Source organism: Chrysemys picta, chromosome 10, assembly GCF_011386835.1.
Source record: "Chrysemys picta bellii isolate R12L10 chromosome 10, ASM1138683v2, whole genome shotgun sequence".
NCBI lineage: Eukaryota > Metazoa > Chordata > Testudines > Emydidae > Chrysemys > Chrysemys picta.
The window spans coordinates 74,953,797-74,977,581 of NC_088800.1; the positions used below are offsets into that span (position 1 = coordinate 74,953,797).

At 41.2% G+C, this 23,785-nt stretch overlaps 1 long non-coding RNA gene across 1 annotated transcript in view; it reads right to left on the reverse strand.

Moving 5' to 3' along the window:
- Window positions 1-11,939, reverse strand: part of LOC101940991 (uncharacterized) — a 93,744-nt gene extending 81,805 nt beyond the window's left edge. The window contains exon 1 of the long non-coding RNA XR_006175141.2: window positions 11,603-11,939. This is a non-coding gene — a long non-coding RNA (uncharacterized LOC101940991). The remainder of the gene's footprint in view (window positions 1-11,602) is intronic.
- Window positions 11,940-23,785: the final 11,846 nt, after the last annotated feature.

Below are 23,785 nucleotides of genomic sequence, written 5' to 3' on the forward strand. Positions count from 1 at the left end.
GCCAATGGGAGAGGAAGGGCTAGCATACAGCTTGGGTTGCAAAATTCAGATTAAATAAGGCAGATGAGGCTTGGTTTGTTTTGGGTCCCACAGCATTACACTATTTAGAGAAAGTTCTGTGGTGGATTACTGGGTACTTTTGATAAAGTATCTTTGATTATTTTACTCCTGATTAGAGCTTGGTGGAGAATGGAAATTCTGTTTCATGGAGGATTTTGATATTTGTTTTTGTTCCAATTTGAAATGAAACCCCAAAATCTCTAAACTGTCCATGCATGAAAATTCTGAGGAAAAACACCATTTCAAAAAAATCTAAAATGTTTTGTTTCAATTTTGACTTTTTAAACTGTTGTATTATAATATATAATATAACATTTTTTACAAACTGAAATGAAAGGTTATTTTGAAAGGAAAAACCAAAATGTTTCATTCCAAAAATGGGGACAAATTAGAACATTTTGACATTCTCAGATCATTTTTTTTCTCCAAAAAGATATTTTGGCAATAGCAACAAAATTTCATTCAGCTTTTTAATTTCAATAGAACTGCATTTTCTGATGGAAAATTGTTCCATCAAAGTTCTTCCATTCAGCTGTACCCCCAGAACAGCTCTACCCCTGAGTCAAACAGGATTATGGCAAGGAAATCTTTGAGGTGAGAGACTATTATGCATAATTGAAAAAACTTATTCAGGACCAAATTCTGATCCACGTACAAAGCTTGAGTAAATATGCTGAACACTCCTCTGCTGAAAATCCGGCCACTTCAAGGTGTTTCAAGTTGGCCTCCAAAATGTAGAGCATCAATAGGCACTTTTCAAAATCTTGGTCTATATCGGTATGTGTGTGACACTGTGCATATACACATACTCTGTTACTATTCCTGGTATTCCTTTAGGAAAATTCTTCAGGTGATCATTTTAGGAATATATATGTTTTAATGCAATGGCATATACATGTATGTTTTTCATATATTTGTACTGGCTTCTGTTTATTTAATGTTATTTTTAAAAACTGCATTTTGTTTACATTGTGGGAGAGAGTTTTAGAATCCTATGACCAGATTTATCAACAAAACTTTGATGCCAATGAACAGTATAATATTTGCTATGCCAAGAAAATCAGCATATAGTTTGCCTATCTCTAAAAAGTTCTCCATAGGATTATTATGGAATGTTGAAATAACTCTCCGTTTATGAGATCATGGCAATTTGTGGATTACCCAGGTTCCCCAAGCAGTGAAGGGTTAAGGAAGTGGCTGTGAAGCTAAAATTGCAGTTCCTTAGTATGATTAATTATCTCCACTAAGACAACTTTTATTCTTAGGAAGATGGTAAATAGAAAGATGTCTGTGTGTTACCGAACGTCTGAAACCCACACTGCCCAAAGATTGCCTAAGAATGTTTTTCTGATAACATCTCTCCACAAACTAAAACAACATGATACCTATCAAAATATTGCAAGAGGTAACTGTTTTGGCTAAGCAAAAGCCAGTCCTAACAGATGTGAAACACTACAAGCTGCTGTGATTCAAGCTGTTCCTATAAACAAGATGCAATGGAAAGAGGTTGCCTAATTAACCTTCTGCCCTGAATAGACAGCATTTAATGTACCATCTATTTAAGATAAAATTGCTGTCAAAACTGGAGATTTTCATTTTATTTTTCATATATGTTCATAGCAAAATAAAGTCCTGTCTGTACTATTGCCCTACGCACTGAAATTGACGATTCTAAGTGTTTTCTGCGACCCATTCTGATCTATTATGAACGGACCAGCTCTGTTTAAGAGACGTGGGCTGCAGCTGAGGAACATTCAGCATCACTCATGATGTAGGAGTGCAAAGGTGACTTTAAACCAACTCTGTGCTCCCCCTTTCTGGGGCGGTCTGGGTCCGGTCAGATCACAGACATAAATAGAACAGCCTTGGGGAGTTGGGTCTGACCCACGAAAAGGATAGGTTTGAGCAAAGTCTTTTTAAATTAACTAAATTCAAGTTACAAAATGATTAGTGGTATTATTATTTATATTATGGTAGCACCTGGAGGCACCTGTTATGCTGGGAAAATTACAAACTCATAATAAGAGGCAGTGTCTGCCCAGAATAGTTTACAATCTAAATAGAGCAGACAGACAAGGGGAGGGAAAACACAGAAACACTGAGGAGAAATGCGTTGCTGATGGTCACACACTAAGTCAGTGACTGAGCCAAGACTTGAGCCCACAGCTCCTAAATGGTAGGCTAAGACCCTTTTTACCACACTACACTGCCAGTCAACCTGGGCTTCCTTGTTTGTGATCTATGTCATCGCGTGAGTGTGCATCAGAAGAGCTCTGCTCTAGAGAATGGCAAGGTTCTGGACCTTCAGGACAGCAGTTCCTTGGGTTCAGGAAAAGGGAAAGAAAAGCTTCTAGGCTGATTATGGAGCACTTGATGAGTTATGTAATTGTTACTCGTTTTTCTCCTCCCTCCCCAGCCGATCCAACATATGTTGTAATAAATATTTCTGTTTCATATATATAATTTGGAGAATAAATATTTATCCTTCTGAAGGTTCAGAGCCCAGCAGCACTGGATAATTAAAGTTCTTAATGTATTTACTGGCAGTGTAAGCCTAACCCATTGCTACCACACGTTTATTTCATCCTTGACATGGAGAGACCACCCTCTCCTATTCATCCTCCATTCTGGCCATCATGTGAGTAGAGAATATCACCCAAACTGTGCTGGACTTGTGGTAGGATTTGTGTTGTGGTGACAGCTATCCTCTGGAAGCAAGTAAAAGGCTTCTCTATAGGTGGTCTTCCAAAAAAAGGTGGATTTTGTGGTAGGTGAAGGTATGTTTAGTATCCTCTGTGCCCAAATGACAGAAATATGTTTAAACTTGGTTTTAAAAATGGCGCAAAAGGACAAACAGCAGATAATACTGATGTGAGAACAAAAGAGAAATAATTACCCACTAGAATGTCTTCTCTCCATCAAGAATTATGATGAGACCGGGTAACAGTTCAGGATCTGCAGAAATGCAAAATATCTGACCATACCCTTAGTTGGTGTAAATCAGTGTAGTTAATGGAACTGTGCTGATTTATACTAGCGGAGGGTCTGGGCCATTATTTACTGAGTATTGACCATGCTTGGTACCAGCATAACAGAAAACTAGGGCCTTGCCCCTAAGGAATTTACAGTCTTAAAGGTTCTTAAATAAGTTTAAAGGTTCTTGTGAAAAAATATTTTTCTGCTTGTAAGGAAGCTTGATATATGTCTCTGAAGTTCTGCTTAACTTAAAACTGAAGCTGGAATTTAATCCAACAATAATAAATTGTCCTGTGAGAACTTCCTATGAGAATTTTAGTTGAATCCAGGTTATACACTCTTGCAACTATATGTTCTTTCTTGAAAGTGAGCAAGTGTAAACTATTGGACTTGATTTTCAATCTGCAACACCTGCTAAGTCAATAGGATGTGCTCAGCTCTCTGAAAATCAGGCTTATGGTAAACTAAAAATCATGTTATCCTGTACCAAATATCAAAGTAGCAATAATTATAATAAATTTTATTATTAAAATACTTTTCACTTTTTATCCAGAGATCCCTTTACAATGTGGGTAAATATTATTACCCCCATTTTACAGATGGAAAAACTGAGGCACAAGGCAGTGAAATGACTTGACCTACTATGAAACATTCAATCCATTTATTCATATACAGTAATCGCTGTCCTAAGTAATAGCTGACCATGTAATAGAAGTAGCATCTAGCTAAAAGCAAACACAATTGTAATGGAAACCTTTGTGTTATTTTAAAATAGGGCCTCTTGTATTTCACTATTCAGTGACTATGGAATTTGCTTCAGAATCCACTGCCTGTTGTAGAATTGTCATCTATTCTGTTCTATATAGGATCTTCTATCATGCTCCATATAGGCAGTAGTATATCTGAACACCTTCCAATAATGCACTAAGCACTGTGACTAACATCTGTCACATGTGGTTTTTTCTCTCATCCTCTCCTCAGGGGGGAAGAGTGTGCAAGGAGTGTTTGTTTAGGTAGGGGTTTTGGGGTTTGGAGTGGGTTTGTGGGTTGGGTTGGGATTGGGGTTTATATATATATACATATATATACGATCTAAAAAATAAAAAGGAGTCATATAAAAAATGGAAACTAGGACAGATTACAAAGGATGAATATAGGCAAACAACACAGGAATGCAGGGGCAAGATTAGAAAGGCAAAGGCACAAAATGAGCTCAAACTAGCTACGGGAATAAAAGGAAACAAGAAGACTTTTTATCAATACATTAGAAGCAAGAGGAAGACCAAAGACAGGGTAGGTCCACTGCTTAGTGAAGAGGGAGAAACAGTAACAGGAAACTTGGAAATGGCAGAGATGCTTAATGACTTCTTTGTTTCGGTCTTCACCGAGAAGTCTGAAGGAATGCCTAACATAGTGAATGCTAATGGGAAGGGGGTAGGTTTAGCGGATAAAATAAAAAAAGAACAAGTTAAAAATCACTTAGAAAAGTTAGATGCCTGCAAGTCACCCGGGCCTGATGAAATGCATCCTAGAATAGTCAAGGAGCTAATAGAGGAGGTATCTGAGCCTCTAGCTATTATCTTTGGAAAGTCATGGGAGACGGGAGAGATTCCAGAAGACTGGAAAAGGGCAAATATAGTGCCCATCTATAAAAAGGGAAATAAAAACAACCCAGGTAACTACAGACCAGTTAGTTTAACTTCTGTGCCAGGGAAGATAATGGAGCAAGTAATTAAGGAAATCATCTGCAAACACTTGGAAGGTGGTAAGGTGATAGGGAACAGCCAGCATGGATTTGTGAAGAACAAATCATGTCAAACCAATCTGATAGCTTTCTTTGATAGAATAACGAGCCTTGTGGATAAGGGTGAAGCGGTGGATGTGGTATACCTAGACTTTAGTAAGGCATTTGATATGGTCTCGCATGATATTCTTATCGATAAACTAGGCAAATACAAATTAGATGGGGCTACTATAAGGTGGGTGCATAACTGGCTGGATAACCATACTCAGAGAGTTGTTATTAATGGTTCCCAATCCTGCTGGAAAGGCATAACGAGTGGGGTTCCGCAGGGGTCTGTTTTGGGACTGGCTCTGTTCAATATCTTCATCAACGACTTAGATATTGGCATAGAAAGTACGCTTATTAAGTTTGCGGATGATACCAAACTGGGAGGGATTGCAACTACTTTGGAGGACAGGGTCATAATTCAAAATGATCTGGACAAATTGGAGAAATGGTCTGAGTTAAACAGGATGAAGTTTAACAAAGACAAATGCAAAGTGCTCCACTTAGGAAGGAAAAATCAATTTCACACATACAGAATGGGAAAAGACTGTCTAGGAAGGAGTACGGCAGAAAGGGATCTAGGGGTTATAGTGGACCACAAGCTAAATATGAGTCAACAGTGTGATGCTGTTGCAAAAAAAGCAAACGTGATTCTGGGATGCATTAACAGGTGTGTTGTGAGCAAGACACGAGAAGTCATTCTTCCGCTCTACTCTGCTCTGGTTAGGCCTCAGCTGGAGTATTGTGTCCAGTTCTGGGCGCCGCATTTTAAAAAAGATGTGGAGAAATTGGAAAGGGTCCAAAGAAGAGCAACAAGAATGATTAAAGGTCTTGAGAACATGACCTATGAAGGAAGGCTGAAAGAACTGGGTTTGTTTAGTTTGGAGAAGAGAAGACTGAGAGGGGACATGATAGCAGTTTTCAGGTATCTAAAAGGGTGTCATAAGGAGGAGGGAGAGAACTTGTTCACCTTAGCCTCTAAGGATAGAACCAGAAACAATGGGTTTAAACTGCAGCAAGGGAGGTCTAGGTTGGACATTAGGAAAAAGTTCCTAACTGTCAGGGTGGTTAAACACTGGAACAAATTGCCTAGGGAGGTTGTGGAATCTCCGTCTCTGGAGATATTTAAGAGTAGGTTAGATAAATGTCTATCAGGGATGGTCTAGACAGTATTTGGTCCTGCCATGCGGGCAGGGGACTGGACTCGATGACCTCTCGAGGTCCCTTCCAGTCCTATAATCTATGAATCTATGTTGCTATTTGGTTGTAGTTGAGAAGGCAGAATGAAGAAGGTAGCCTTGCACTTGGAGCAGAAGATGGTGAGATGTACGATGGCCCTTAGTGCCTGGGGGCATTCATTCCACAGCCTCAGGCTGGCCCCCAAGAAAGCTCTGTCTCCTGCACAGACCAGCTTAATCTTTAGGGTAGAAAGTTTCATTGTGCCAGAGGAACAGAGCTGTTAACCATGGTCTGCATCTTGGCACTTTACACAATAGTTTTGATATCCTTGGCCCAGGTCTAGAATCTAAGCTTCAAGTCTGAAAAAAATGGCTTTTTTTTTTCAACCTTAAGGCTGTGAAGAAAAGCTTGCAAATGTGAAACTAATGTAAAACAATGTAGTGCTGTCTTCAACCAGATAATCTGAAGCAACAGACTCTGAGAGGGGTCAGCTGCCCACTTCATGTCTGTGAGGTGTTAACTTTGAAATCTACTTGGAAGCAGGGCCAGCTCTAGGTTTTTTGCCGCCCCAAGCTCCAAGAGCGCAACTGCCCAAGCAAAAAAAAAAAAAAGAAAGAATGGCCGGACTGCCGCCCCTGGAATTGTGCCTCCCCAAGCACGTGCTTGCTTTGCTGGTGCCTAGAGCCGGAAGCTAGCTTTAGAGTTGTTACTTAAAAACTGCCTATTCAAGGTAGCCGGAGTAGAGTGTAAACACAACAAAATCACAGGCCCTCAGCCTATTTCAACAAGCCTACATTAAATGAATGTTAAAATTGCAAAGTAAGCATTCAAAAGCTAGGAAATGTCAGGATTAAGGTTGTCCATGCCAACCAAGACACAGGTGGCGATATAGCAGTCAGTAACTCTCAGTCCTTTTTATTATCGGGAATAAACAATATTGCCTTAATTCACTTGGAATATCTCTCGGAGTCAAACTTCATTCAGTAAGAGGGACGGTGCTGGGGAGAGGATCATGAGGGCAACTAACAAGATTTTGCACGTACCCACTCTAGTGATGGCCCAGATTCCATACACATTTAAGCACATGTGCAGTAGAGGTGATTGAAACTTGGAATTTCTGGTCTGTGGAAAATTCCAATATTCCAAAATTTGTTTTCATTCCAGATCAGAATAGAAAGCCAGATTTTCAAAATGTTACCATAAAAAAGAACAATTCCGAAATATTTCATATGGGAAAGACATTAAAACAACCTTAGTGAAACATTTCATTTCAGTATGGTTGGAACGTCCTTTTTTTACGAATATTGTATCATAGAAAAATCCAAATGATACTGTTGAAACAAAATGTTCTGACCTTATCAAAATGGTTTGCTCATATTGAAATCAAGCGTTTTGACAGTTTCCCATTGAACATGTCAACAAAATCAATATGTTCCCATGAAATGCTTTGATTTAGTTGAATCGGCATTTTCTGTTGCAAATTGTCCTGTTGGGAAATTTTCAATCATTTGTAGTATTACCGTTGAATTCTATGGAGCTACTCACATGAGTAAAATTTTGCAAGTGTTTAAGTGTGTGCAGGCTTAGGGCCTATGGGAACAATAGTAGAGTTCCAAGGCATTTAATATTTTTTCTATATATATATAGATAAATTACAATCAGCAATCTCCCCTGGATCTCTGCCTAGTCATGCTATAGGGAGTTTATCTGAGTAAGGAAGGGCTTCAGTATTTGGTCCATTTCTTGCGTTTCTTTTCAAGGTATTGGCACAGGAAGGTACCTGAGCCGTTCAGAAGATAATATCCCATTCAAATTTGGCTTGGTTAGCAAGTCTCCTAAGGGCACCCCATTTGCAGGTCATCTGTATCAAACTGCGAAACTGATGTAAAGAACAACTACTTAGCTGCTCTGTGTCGCACGACACTGGGAAGTGCTGAAAAGTGAAAATTTTCATACAAACAGAACTGATGCAAAGGGCCCTTTTTCTCCATGTTTGGTTGTTCAGTAGGACACTCCACTTCTTTTGCTCTGTGCAGATTTATGAAGTTTCCACAAGCAGAAAGCACCTTTCATATGTCAGTCTGGCTATTTATGTTAAACTGGAAGATAAGGGTGCTCATGTGGTTGAAGGAAGGAGAGAGAGAATTTCCTGGAATTTCATAGCATTTTATACAGGATTTTGCTCCTTTTGGCCATAATCCCCACTATTGTTTTGTGAATTTCATAAACATTTTCCCTTTCATCATAGAAGTCTCATATTTTTCCCTCCTAGCCTCTGGGATCAAGGTTGGCTCTCCCACCAAAGATTCAGGAAAAGGACAAGCATTAGGATCACACAGAATTAGCCACAATTACTTTTATTCCCAACAGTCTCCTCATATGACTTCTGCTTTCTGATTCACCTGTGCAAGTTTATTAACTAAAATAACCCCATCCTGTATCACAGTAGCCAGCTGATACAAGTAGAGACCATACAGCTCGTAAATAAAACTTGGAAAAGAAGGATCTGCAGTTTGGATTGCACTCCATAAGGAGTAAAACATTCAACAATCAATAACCAAAAAAAAAAAAAAGAAGAAGCTTCCCATGTGATCTCCTTATCCCTTCCACAATTAAAATCCATCCTTAAGTTAGACAACCATGCTGCTTAACATGACATCATTTAGCACTTCACTACACTACAGCTATTTGCAGCTGTTAGACTGAAATGCCCTTTCATCTGTGCAATTTCATTCAATTGCCTAGCGCTGTAGAGACCCAGGCAAATCTCTATAAATACCTGAGCCTTTTAATGTCACTTGATGCAAATACCAGCCGCTTTGAACAAGCTGACCTTTCTTGAGGGTTCTGACCAATCTGCATTAAAAGATGGTTGATATCTTTTAGCATTTTCCATGGTTAACATATATATATAAATTGCTAACTGTACGTGTGTACTCTGAGTGCTTTGTGGCCTGTTTAATCTGGCTGTGACACTTTGTTCTGCGGTTTAAAAAAAGGAAAGTAACATCCCAGCTAATGATTTTTGATGAAACCCATTATTCTCGCAGCTATTTTTAAACACTATGGAAAGCAAATCAACCCAACACACCTATAAGACTAATATTTTAATAAACTAACAGAGACAGTGGTTTAAAACCTCAATATTTTCTTTCTGAACTCCTGTTTTTAAATGAAACCCTGTGAGGTTACCTTGAAATTCCTCTGAGTGAAGAAAGCAAAGTCTAGCGCACAAACTGCTTTTGGTGTCTCCTGAAATTCATCTTCAGCTTGAAAAAAAAAGAAGGGGGCGTGGAATAGCTTCAATTGCAATCAGTTAGCAAAAGTTGTTATTGCATGAAGAATTAAATGGTTCTGAGAACTTCTTCCCCTTCCTCACACCTGTCATCCGATATATTATGGGGGTTGTTTTTTAGGTGCCTCACTAATACCTGATGAAAAGAGTCAGTTCAGACCTGACCCGGACAAAAGGAAGTCCATTTATTCCGTACGTGCAAACTAGAATGTGGGACAAATTGTATCTAGGGGGGACCAAATTGAGGCCAGCTGGTATCCACAGCTCATCACTTATCAAACACAACTAGTGAACAGTGAGGTATTAAACAAAAAACAACAAAAAAACCTCACCAACAACCACAACCCTGGAAATAATCCAGATTATAGATTGCTCTAGAGAGAGACCACTCTTTCCCTCCAGAAATGGCAACAGAGCTCTAGAACATTTCGTATCCTCCAATCCAATTGTGTCATTGTTGGAGGCCTCACTGCCAGGTGCACTACTTATGGAAATCACAACCTAGAAGATGGCAGTTCCCACTATTTGAACATTCAGGACAAGGTAGCAGACTACTGAAATCAATAGGCCTATTGATAGAGTGAGGTACTATTTAACATGAGCAAACATGGCAGACTCTAGTGCACAGTAAGCAAGCTTTGCCATGCTTCTTAAACCACACTCCCTCATGAGAGTAGCACCTTTCAAGTATAAATGTTTATTTGTTTCAATATGACTACCAATTTTAGTAACAAAATGCCTGGCTATATGCAAGGTGCACAAGTGCACTTTGCGTTGATATTCAACAGTAATTATCTTTCAGCTCTGGGTTCACACTCTCCTGTCTTGCTCCTTTTCATTCGCTGACTCACTGTTTCCTTCAGGAATATTGCATGTTACAGGAGCGCTCACATCTGTATACATGTAAAGAGTTACTATAGAAGGCGCAGTAGATGGTGTTCAAAACAGGCAGCATAATTCCTTTGTTTTGAAGGACCAACAAAACTTCTTGGGCACTCCAAATGGCTTCCTCTACCAACTCTTAACAACCACTCTTAACACTACATACAGGGAAGCGGTTCTGTGAAATAGTTATCTGAATGGGGAGGAGCAAGATAGCATTACGGGCAGCAAAAGAATACTTACCTACTGGCAGTTTAGTGGATTGCTGAAGGAAACGAAACCATCATGGGAGAGATGCCTTTTTTGTTTCCAAATATGGTGAATATTTGGGTCTGAGGGGAAAGAGGGAGATCTGGAAAAGCCCCTCAGGGGTTTAGAAGCATGGATCCCATAAACACAATGTGCTTGTCTTCACTGCAAAGTTAACTTATATTATCACTCGAGTGTCATCCCTAACTGAAGCCCCTTCCACACAACAATCCTTAATCAAAGTGTGGTGATGCTTTTAACTTGATTTGACTGGCCTGAGTAGAGGAATAGGCTAAAATTCAAGTGAGTACAACTCCATTAGCTGCTAACACAACCATTCTGTATTGTGGATCCAGGCTAGCACCATCTAAGTACTCCACATTCTCCGAAGCCTTCCCACAATTCCCCGTGTGTGCCCAAAATGGACAGACAACTTTCCCCACGATTCACTGGGAAAGAATTCATTGAGTGGCTCAGCTTACTGCAGCCCCAAGAACCATGGGATGGGCCACCAGAAGTCTTAGTGCCAACATGAGTGAGTGCAGCACCAGTGTTATTTTACAGTCCGACTGCTCTCGCTTGAGCTAGGCTAATTCACAGTTCTCCCTGGTGCATGAACAAACGACAGTGTTCCTCTGTTTGCCCCTTAGCAGCGAATAGATGAAGTTTCCAGATAAATTCCACAGGACTGTACTGTTGCAACAGCCAAATGCAGAAGTGGTAGCAATGCTCACAGAATGACCTCCAAGACCAGCACCCAGCGGCACTCACTCAATTACATACAGCATGGAGAAGAAGGAAGAGTCACCGAATGTCAATTAAAATGCTTCAGTGATTTAAGCAGGCAACTTGCATGCCCTGCTTCGTAACATTACACCACTCTGTCTCTGGTTAACTGCACTGCTCTTATAGCAACCACGACTAGATGGATTTATGCAACAACATTGACCTTAAAGGGGGATCATTAGGCCATCTTCCTTGCCTGAAATTAGTGACTGCATCTGCAACAAGGAGGGGGGAGAAGGAGGAGTTTATTGGCCACCCAGAATGAAGGAAGGATCCATAAGTTACTTTCTCAGACACAACTATCCCTGGCACATGTCTTAGGACAAGAGTAAGAGGAAACAGAAGAAAGAAGGAAAGAGTTAAAGAAGCGTTACCAGATACAATACCTGCAGTGAACAACAGCTTTCTGAATATCAGAGCAGCCACAGTGCATGAGCCAGGGGATCCTCTGATTCCCTGACTGGCTGAGTAGCGCTCTTTAGCTTGGCACAAGTCCTTTTGCAAGCAATGTGTCTCTCCCGTCCCTGGATGGGAAGACAATGGCTCTCTTTATCTTTGTTGAGCTGCATGTTGTCAGAAGGTTCTGATGGCCATAGCTCTGATCCAAGCAGACACCCCCCAGCAGCCAGACGCAGAACCAGCGTTCTCTACACCAAAATGGAATGAAATGCTACACGGTTACATAATGCCAGCTAACAATAAGCCAGTGGACATTTCAGCAGCTGCTCCTGTTAACTCATGGGAAAGGATGACTTTTGTCACTTTACTCATTTCAGACACGCTACAAAGTGAAGCTGAAAGCTTTTAATGATCCCTTGACGCTGAGCCTAGAGATACAGACAGATAGGGAGCGTGACAAACTTTCAAAATACGATCCAACTGAGTAACTCATCAAACGTGTATCTTAACTCTGCCCACTGTAGCTGAATGGAATCAGACACACCATTTCAGTCCAGACCACACACAGCAAGATAATGCTCATGACTAATTCTGATGACTGCTTTCATATAAAATAATGCACCAAGATTAGCAGATGCTGTATAGTATCATCCCTTTAATTAACTCCTCATTAAGGCTCCAATTGGAAATAGATGATTAATAAAGTGTCAGCTTTCTACTGGTTAGATTAAGTGTACATCCTTTCCTAACGGCTAACAGAGAGAAACCACAAACAACCTGGGGAATAGTCTATCTAATGCCATCCAAAATAATGCTGGTGTTACCGCTATTAACTAATAGGAAGCAAAGAAAGAAACAACAGGTGTAGATAAGGAGTGGGAAGAGTACAGTATTATGGTAAGCACATATTGTGAATTGCTATGGGAACCAAACAGTTTTGTTCCAGACCCATTTGCCACCTACATAAAAAGGGAATAAGAAAAAGATAACTGTACAGCTGATTTCTGTTCCTCTGATGTCTGGCAATGTTTAAATGAACTCATGAAGAAAGTGTTGAGTAGTGAAAGACAAATGACCTTTTCCATCTGGGAAAGGTCTTAAAATCTTAAAGCTACAACGTCTGCCTTTAACGGAACAGAAAGAGGGGAAAAGTGCATGTAAGGGAGGGGGAAGGCCAAGGATTTACAAACTGAATTAAAAGAAGACGATGGTAGGTTACTAAAGAGCTAGTGACCTTGAAAAAATCAATCCCAGGCATTAATAGATGGCTTTCTGGAGAAATCTGCTAACTAATAAGTCCGCTGCTGTCTCGTCACTGTAGCAGGCGAAGAGGAGAGATTTTCTACCAGTCCAAGGGCAGAAATTTAAGCCTGACTCTGAACAAGACAACTTTAATAAAAATTGACTGTAACCTTTATGTTCTCCGCAGAGCATTCTGTTACAAGAAGTAGTCTGTGTCTGACTCACAGAGCAGCATAAAATTCAGTTGTTTTGCTTCCTGGAGGTACCCACAAATATTTTATTTGGTTTCACTCAGTGTCAGTTTGTATCTTTCTCTGCCTACCTCAACTTTCACTGTAGGATCTCAAAATGAAGCCCAGTAGGAAAAGGCCTATAATGCCTTCCATCTGAGGGTTTCAAACCATTTTACAAACCATTTAACTAACCAAGATAGGCTTACATCCCTCCAATGAGGCAGCTAAGTCATGTTATGCCCATTTTATTGATGGAGAAACTGACACAAAGAGAGATGAAGTGACTTGTCCCAGGTCACATAGGAAGCCTCCACAGCAGACCCAGGAATAGAATCAGCATAGTTCATTTCCCAGTCCTAGCTTCAACCCTCTAATGAGTTTCACCTGGTTTCACATTGGAACCATGCAAACCCACAAAGTTCATATGTTTTCAATGCAAAACTGTAAATTAGCTCAGGTTGACTCAAAAGAGGGCCCAGCTGCACTTGAAAGGTTTTAAACCTTAGAGAACCTGTCTGTGCTCTTGGGCTGAGTTTCAAGTTTTTAAGGAAAAATGAAACCCAGACAATTTTCTCACGACTTCAATTTTGAAACAAGGTTCTAGCAATAAGTGGAAATGACCTAGGGGCAAGGCTTGAATCTGTTTCAGTTTGAAGATTCTGAGCCCTAACCTACTGGGATTAGGGCTCAGAAATCTTGTGAGCAGTTCTCATGAGTTTTTGGGCCCAAAGGATGGAAGTCTTCTGAAGTCAGCTGACCTTACAAGAGTTACACTGTCTTGACTGGCAGATAGCTTTGCTCACAACATGGAGGCTAGGTACCTGGAATACTTGATTCCTTCCACTTATGGACCCAGGCTGTAAACAAAATAGTGGTAGGGAGTGGCTCAGAACTGGGAATTTAAAACCACACTATCCTGTAATTCAAAGAGGTAACTATTCCAAAGTTCTGGCTTTCTCCTCTAATAATGCTACCTGTCTTAGATCCCAACTCGAGTACATTAACCTCTTTTACACCTCTGTTATAACAACGCCTCTGTATAACAGTCACAATGGTAGGCTTCTTGTGATTATAATAATGTAAGGTGGGATTTTCAAAGGCACCTAATGGATTTAGGCAGCTTTGAAGAACCCATCCTTCATGCATAACGCACCCTTGTCACAACTGTGATGCAACACAGCAAATCATTATTAAAATAAAATTAAAACACGATAAATCGTGCTAATAAAGTATAGAGCCCACAAAAAAGCAAGAATTATCCTGTAATTTATGGATTATGGAATGTTTCCAGAGTGACTATGGGAAAGAAATAGTTATGAAGAGTTTCATTCAGATATGGGAAAACAAGGCACCTGCGTTTAAATCAGAAGTCCTCCATATGTGTAAAAAGTCCATGGTCTAGATTGTCAGCTGGTGTAAATTGGCATAGCTCTGCTGCAGTCAATAGAGCAGTGCCAGCTTACAGCAGCTGCGGGTCTGACCCCAATAATTCCATAGCTTCTGTAAAAAAAAAGTAGTACAAGAAATATAACAGAGCAGGATGAGGGAGTCAAGGTGCCTAGTGGAACTAGTGGAATCTTGCAAGAAAACAGACCCAGAAATGAGAATAACTATTCTGTAACTACACCGAGGCAAGGGAAAGTTAAGGAGAAAACAAAACTGCTTATGAACAAACCCAGTGTCATTCTACAGCAGGATAAAGAGATGATAGAGGAATGGGACACTCATTTGGTGGGCATCTTTACAAAATATACTGCCTTTCAGCCCAGCAGATCCCAAAGTGCACAATAAATTAATGTACAAAGTATGTATAAAGATCATTTCATCCACTACTGAAATGTAGCTACCCAGGGCTCGGAGTGAAAAGCAATATCTATTCAATAGCACTACACAATACTGCTCAAAAGTTTAGGACAGGAAGTGAAAAACAACATGGCCATTGAAACTGTGGGAGGGATTTCTGGTAGGCAGAATGTAATTACTCAAGTCAGAATTTGGCCAGGACACAGGGGTTTAATCACCCTTACTCTTGTGAAAATTGCCAGAGGATTTTTAATGACCACAAGTGGTCAGGACCTCGGTTTTATGTCTAATCCAAATGATGAATCATAATGTGATAGAGGAAATATCTGAAGATAGTCTGATCATAAACAGAGAGGACATGCAAGACATCTTCCAGATCATGGGGGGAAATGGTACAGCACGCTCTAGACAGAACAAACATGAATAAGTCACCATGACAGGATGGGGGTCATTCTAGGCTACTATGTGAGTTACGCAAGGAATTGGCATTGCCCAGGGCATGTTTTCATGAATTTTTGCTTAACACTTGAATGTCACCAGGAAAAGGGGAAGAAGACAGACAATGACAAAGCTGTGTCCACTATTCAGAAAAAGAAATGAGGGAAGCAATAGGCATCTAGACATTTTTAATTCTGATTTCATTTCCAGAAAGAATTTTAGACTCATGTATATAAGATAAACCAGTGGGGTTTTGTTAGAGAATGTTAAGTCTTTCCCCAGATGAGGTTTACAAAAAACAGATATATGTGACTAAGTTCTTTGGCTTCAAGGCAGTGGGTGTATTTCACCGGGATTTCAACAAGACTTTTATCAGCTGTAAGAAACTTGTCAGAAAAATCCAGCATTTGGGAAGCCATGCTACAGGAGCAATTGAGAGAGCAAGTACTCTTGTGAAGAGGCACTACAACAGCAGGTCTCTGAGGTGTAAGCATCGGTGTAAAACCTGTTAAGAGAGATGGATTGATAGGCAGAACATCTTAAAATGCATGGCATAGATATTTCTGATGACATCAAAATTAGATGAATAGTTGGTAACCAATCACACAGTATGAATAGCAAATTGTGAGTAACAAATACTATAGCAATAGGGATAGTGAATAGTTTTGGGGACACCCATAGGCAAAAATATGTCTATTCTATTCTATTCTGCTCATCACATAGTATCTGAATGCCTTCTAGTAGTGCTTTAAAGAATGTGACTACGCATTCTATCATGTGTAGTTTGTTCTCTCACCCTTTCTCCAGAGGGAGAAACATATGCAGTGAAGTGTCTTAGATAGATAGATAGATAGATAGATAGATAGATAGATAGATAGATAGATAGATAGATAGATACCTTTTGCTATGTCTGAATAAACCATTTATCCAAACATTGAATGTATTAAAACTAAGGTCAGTTTATGGTTAATTTGTGAACAGAAGTAGGGGCTTATTTCACCCCATACAGCATTAATCCAGCTGTAATTGTAACTAAAGCCTGGTCTACATTGGGGGGGATCGATCTAAGTTATGCAACTTCAGCTACGTGAATAACGTAGATGAAGTCGATGTGCTTAGATCGACTTACCGTGGTGTCTTCACCGTGGTGAGTCGACTGCTGCCACTCCCCCATCGACTCTGCCTGTGACTCTCGTGGCGGTGGAGTACAGGAGTCAACGGGAGATCGCTCGGGGGTTGATTTATCGCATCTAGACTAGACACGATAAATCAATCCCCGCTGGATCAATCGCTGCCCGCCGATCCAGCAGGTAGTGTAGACATACCCTAAAAGGCAGATCCCAAGGCTAGCTCTTATTATTGAAAATAAGACATTTTGCATTCTGTCCTAACCAACAATCCCCAACTCTCAGTCTGCAAACTATTTACAGGCTTCGTCCCTTTCTTTGCAAATCTCAGATATTCTCGGCAGCAACAGGTCCTTTGTAAGTATATATCAATAGTGGAAAGGAATGAAGCATGTTAATCCAAATTGTTACTAATCATTTGTGATTCAGAATGCAGGCTAAGGTTTGCAGTAATGTATTTGACCCTTAAAAGCTTACCAACCAATTAGCTTCCTAAAGGATATGGAGATTAACTGAACTCTATTAGTATGCATTCATACATTCAACTGTCATGTTTAACAAGTAGGAGGACCACCTACAGCTGCCCAGCAAGCCCTCTGTATATTTAACTCTGAGGCCTGGTATGTAGACACTTGAAAAAAGCAGAGCCTGGGATGACTTTCTCAGACAAAACAATGTCATTAACAAAACTGGCGGATTCCAATCAGCTTCATAAAATATCTGCTACTCTTCTTAAATTCCCCAGCATGGCTCAGTGAAGAAAAGAAACAACAGCTCTTATGTATAAAGTAGACGTTGTGTTTTCACTCAGTTCCCAGGAAGGATGGAAATGCAGGTGCCTCTGCTAGCATGATGCTGATCCTTGACATCTTCACTGAAACAATGTCGCTAAAAGACCATGCTTCAATAGGATGATATTTAGGCATTTGTCTTTCAGTCTGACTCCTTATAGCTTTTATGTGCCATAATAATTACTACTGCTTCATTGACCAGTTCAGGAGGTCATCAGTCTATGACACTTTACTCATGTCCATTATTCACACACTTTAACAGAACAGATTTGGAGTTTCTTTCTTTGTACCATGAAACGAGCTAACAAGGATTTAGGGCACAAAGCAAAATCTGTTCAGGTAAACACTGTAATAGCTTATCACAGGCTCCTTCTTTTCCTTCAGTGGCATCTGATGAGCTGAACAAATTTTCATTTAAAAATTGGTATTAGCATCGTAACCAAATTCTGACAACAGTTCAGTAATTAACACACCTTTACATGAGAAACAGCTGTCCATTGCTAAGTGAGCTACTAGTACATGGTATTTATTGCTTTTTGCTCCAAATTGGTAAAACACTTAACTATATGCTTAAGTCACACATATACTGAAAGTTTAGTATGTACATAAGGATGGACTTAAGCATGTGCTTAAAATTAAGACCATGCTTAAGTGTTTTGCTGACTCATTTGACACCTGTCATATTGACAATAGTATAATATGGAATCATTTATTACTTTCAGTCTGTTTCCCATTATCTTACATAGTATTTCTCAAAAGTACTATACAAAGATAAGACAGCTAGCTTTCTTTTCACTCCCAGGCCAAGTAGAAATAAGCCTGCTGCAGCCTAACCACATTTAAAGAATGGATCATTATAGAAAGAGGAAAAGAGACACAAAAACAAAAGAGAGATTAGAAGGAGGAGAAGTGTAATTACTACTTTTTAAAAGTCTCATATCAGTGAAAAGGTTCAGGATTCTAACACTTGGCAACTCAACAGAAAATCTATAAAAGTTGGTTACACTGAACTGAAATTTGATTTAATAATTTCTAATCAGTTAAACCTAAAATAAAGTCAGGCATGTCGTTACTCCCTTTGTTAATTCATGAATTAAAGGGAGGAGTTGACACAGTCTCATGCTAAGCATGCCAATAGGGAAGATTTGTATTTTTTTTATTCAGCTCAGTTAAGCTATTGTATTATCAAAATATCATCTGCTCTGTCTCCACTGAGCTGCTGTACATTTACACATAATGGCATTTCAGTCTCATGTAGAGGAGTAAGTTCAAGGTCTTTGTCTTAGGACTATGTCATAATCGATCAGGATCAAATGATGACTGGCTTTAAAAGCATCTCCAGAGAGCTGTGACAGTTCTCACCCATCATGCAGCAAAAACAAATAACTAAAGTCACCCATCTGCTCCAGGGTCACTTTGTCAAATATGATACCTTCTGGGTGTGATACTTACCTGTCATACTGATTTTTAGATGTTGACACAGTGGTTCGAATGAACATCTGCTGCTGCTATTCCCTGCAAACTCATTTAGGCTCTCCTACAGCAAAGATGAAAACATATTACTTTGCCTCCATGCTGCTCTCCACATGCAAAAAACTCTAATTCTGTTCTCCTGGGCTACTTAAGAGCTGTGACAAGATGGTACCATATAAATCTCTCTTTCAAACATCTCTTTAATTCCCCTCACCCAATTCTCACTGCCGGTGGCAGTGTGGGGAAAGTGAATCTTCTGTGTGGGTGTACCAGAATGTGTAGGCCCAATTTTTCTAGCCATTTATGCAGATATATCAGAACCCAAAATCAGCAAAAAAAATTGCATGTTTGCTGCACAGACGACCCATGCTGTGGAAAATCCAAACTGAAGCCTACTGCAAACAGGGGAGTGGAGCCAGGGCTGGCTCTAGGTTTTTTGCTGCCCCAAGCAAAAAAATTTTTGGCTCCCCCGCCCAGCACCCCCTTGCCGCCCCAGAGCTGGGCTCTCCCCACCCGCAGCCCCTGCTGCCCCAACCCTGGGCTCTCCCATCCCACCTGCACCCCCTGCCACCCCAACTCTGGGCTCTCCCCCCCACCCCACCCGCACTCCCTGCTGCCCCAGCCCTGGGCTTCCCCCCACCAGTGGTGACTCCACCCACTCCCCCCTCGCCTCCAGGCAGTCTGGTGCTGGCAGGATCGGGGTAAGCAGCGGGGCTCCCGGGCCGCGTCTCTGCTCAGGGTCCCTCCAGCCAGGGCTCCCGCCTCCAGGACTGGCCGGGACCCGGGAGGGCAGAGCCGGGGGAGCGCCCAGCAGAGGGCTAAGGAGCCAGGACAGGGCAGCCCCAGAGGGAGCGGAGCCCTGGAGAGCGGGACGCAGGCCCCACACAGCAGCACCCTGGGGAACCAGTCCCCACTATGGCCCCACTGCTGCTACTGCTCCTGGCCGCCCTGCCGCAGTCCCTGGGTGGCTCGGGCCGCTTCGCCCAGCCCTGGCTGCGGTGCTGGGGGGCAGCCGCCCTGCAGCACCTGCAGGTGGCTTCATGCGCCCCGTAGGGCGGCCCCCAGCCCAAGTGTCCCGCACTCTGAGCCCGCCCGGCCATAAGATGTGGGCGCTGCTCCCCGACGCAAACCGCAGCGGCCCCAGGGCTTCCCCCCGTGCAGGACGCGCTGCTGCTGCCAGGGCCGGCTCTAGGTTTGCCGCCCCAAGCCAAAAAAACAAAAAAGGGCTGGCTGGAATGCCGCCCCTGAAAATGTGCCGCCCCAAGCACGTGCTTGGTTTGCTGGTGCCTGGAGCCGGCCCTGAGTGGAGCTCTAAGGTCGCTCTCACCATTGGACTGAAATTACCATGTTGGGCAGTGCTAGTGAGTCTGCACACAGGATCCAGTGGACCAAAATGATGCACATAGAGAGAAGAAAAGGGTTGCAGTCTGCTCCCCTCCCCATAATCTACTACATAATGGCTATAAACTGGCGATTTCAGGTTTCACTAGGGCTTTGCTGTCTGGTCCAGCATTTGGCGCACAGCTTTTAAGCACTTTGAGGGTCTTTCGAGCAGAAGACACTTACTGATTGTACAACTGGAACAAACCATCTGGGCGAAATGAAAAATTGTGTCCTAGATTAAATTCCCAGCTGCATATAACACTAGTGTTGAAGAGACTTAATTATTAGCATGCTTACTTCTGGAGTAAAAGGGTCTTGAGTTTGGTTTATCGCTGGGATTTAGGCTCATTGATAGTGAAGTGCACTACTTAGAGGGAGGGCCAGAACCAAATCACCACATCCAAACAGCCCAGAAAATGTGGAAAATTTGAATCTGGATCCAAACTTGATGTCTCAGGCATAAAGTAAAACCAAAGTAAAATAAAAGCAAACTCTCTTCTGCCCAGTTGTGGCGGCTTTCCAAGATGGAATTAGAGATCTTATGACACTTTACACAATAAGAAAGGATTGCCCCTGTGCTGATGCATTCTTGGAATAACCTCCTTCTTATTATGTACCTGAGACCTGATCAAAGCCCATGGAAGTCAATGACCATCCTCTCAATTCAAATCCCTCCTTGAAACACATTTCCCCCAAAAGCCTTTCAGAAATAATCCCCCGTGTCCCAAATGAATGAGATTGGATTTGGTCTTCTGTGTCTAATCTGTATTGTAACTACCCTTTGGGACAAAGTCTATGTTTTCTCTACATATTGGAGGGATCTGCACAGTGGCACTGCATAAATAACAATAGTAATTATTATTATTTATTATTAGGTGTTTCTAGTCAATATATTTTCTTTCTCAGTAAAACAGCTTCAAATGTCCACAGCTGTGTACAATTATTTTTGAACATATAAAGGCTGCTGCACGTTCACTAATCAATGCACCATTATCTAAAGGATCACTTCCTAAATTGCTTTGGAAGTGATCTCATGAACATAAAAGCTGCAAGCTCTAGTCTCTCCTGAATTCTGTACTCACATCTAACACATCTGAGTAGACAGTGAAGCGAACATGGAGCAAATAATTATGTCTTAATTTCCATTATTAACCATTACAAGGTCGAAAATCTGAGTCCAGTTCCCGTTTCCATCTCAAGCTTGTTTCACATCCACCTCTCCTGACTCCATCAGAGTCTTGATACAATGCAGAGTGATAGGCAGCAGCCCTTTACCCTCATGGGAGATTAATTATGTTTTTCCAAAGGTCCCTTCACCCCCTTTGGGTCTCTTAGTTGGTAAAGTAACATGTCAGTGACTGACAGGAAGGTGTGAGATGTGACATGACATGACTTTAAGAGAGCAGAACATTTGGGCCGGGGGAGATAGCACTGGTTTCGCTTTTTGCAGGGACACATTTTTTTGTTTCTTTCCCTAAAAACAGCTTCTGTTTTTTAATCTATTTTTAAATCTGGACGCATTTCAGTGTTTCGTTGTTTAATGTCTATAGGAAATCAAAAGGGTTGTACCTGCATTGGACTGTGTAACAAAGCCTCCTCCAACATCCAGGAAGCATGAAATGATGTTGATTTCTCCCTGTGTTAATTAATCCCCTTCATCAACCATGTATACCAACGCAGCCACAGCATTTTAGATTTCACAGGTACTGCAGAAATTGTCTGCATGAAATTTGTTCACCCCTCAGCCCTCTTGGTGTCAATCACCTCTGTCTTCAAACAGAATGTGGGAAGAAGTGCTGGTGGATGGACAGAATGTTATTTCCAACATTAGAAGGATGCCACCTAAGTAATTCCATTCATCTTTTTTAAAATGTTCTCCCTCGCTTTGCTTAATCTTAGAACTGAAATGTGTTTCCACTGCTCAAATTGTATTTCCTCTATCAAATACATACATGCAGCAGATTCACTGCCACGGACACAGGGTAGGATGCAAATTGTTCCCTGCATCCATCAAGACAGCTGCACTGGCCAAAGGAATTCACCCTGAGAGAGGGTAGGGGATGGTCTAAATGCTACCCTCTGCTGGGGATTCTGCCTCTGGAGGATAGCTTTATATTAGCATCAGAGCTCCACCAGCAAAGGCTGTTACGGGGATGCCCTGGGCTGGCACACCTTCCTGCCTTCCTGGCCTTGCCCTTCACCATGCCAACCTGCCTACTTTGTTAGCTTCCCTGACCAGCTCCAAGTGCCCCAGAGGAATGATGGTTGCAAACTGCTTGTATGACTACAGCCCCACTCTTCTGGGCCTGCTGCCAGTGGAGACTTTAAGCCAGGGTTCTGTCACTACAGAGGCTGAATACAGCTCAAGCAAGGGCTTGTTGCCGAAAGGCTGCCCATGATGATAATTATTTGATGCTGGCATCTGGTTTAGAGAACTGTTGAAAGAAGGAAGTATTAAAGCATTTGGTTTTGGGGGCAAATACATCACAAATACAGAGACTTGGCAAATAATAGCTAAGTAAATGGGCCTGGTGGGGCTCTACGTGCAAGGAGGCTACATGTCTCTTTGGGATTTACCATGATGATGGTGTCAAATTTTGGCATTCCCAACCTGGCCAATATTGCTCTATGACATTCTCCATAGAACTGAAATCTGTCCAAAGAATAAAAATTGTTAACTTGGTTGTCTTCACAAAGTTTTTCCTATTTCCGTTTTCTCTGTCCAGAAATAGAACATGCAATTTATTTTTATGGGGAACATGATTTTATGGCTTTTCTCCTATGACAGAATAATCTGAGCATAATTACATTCTGTTGACAAAAAATGATAAAAGTGCATTGTGTCAACACTCCAAAGTAACGGGTTTGTTCTACACTTTAGCCTCCGATAACAGAAATAAGAAAACCCTAACCTCTTTTAAAGTTATGTAAACCCCAGCTCCACGCTTAGTCACTGTATCTTCACATTCCCCCTCTTGCCATAAAAAATGTCTAGCTGTGTTTTAAACTCAAGTGTGCAGTTGGCTTTGATGGACTTCCATTGGCAATTTAAATGCTTTGATGGAGTAACTTGATCTCAGCTCACTTTTTATTTTTAGCTTTCTTACTTCTATATTATTCCCAAGGCTTTTGAAAACCTCATCTTTGCTGAATATAGTACGAACCCCATTTAAACTGAAACGTCCCTTTATGGCATCTGAACAGTGGTGAAAAGAGCAGGAGTACTTGTGGCACCTTAGAGACTAACAAATTTATCTGAGCATAAGCTTTCAGCATCCGATGAAGTGGGCTGTAGCCCACAAAAGCTTATGCTCAAATAAATTTGTTAGTCTCTAAGGTGCCACAAGTACTCCTGTTCTTTTTGTGGATACAGACTAACACGGCTGCTACTCTGAAACCGGAACAGTGGTGGTGTTCTAGCATCTAGCAAAACATTTTGCAAAAATTGTGGAAATCACATTAATTAATTTCACCACTAAAAGGCTGCCTTTTAGAAAACTGTTTCCCCAAATTCACTTATTTTTTGCTTGTGGAAATGGCTGTTTGACATCAGCTATGGACACTCTGCAATAACATACAAAAGGAAATCTGGTTTGACTGGTGACAAGGGAGAATGTTCCTACTGAAGTGTTGCACTTCTGAGATGGGAACCCATTTTGCGTAGTGTCTAATGCAAGTCT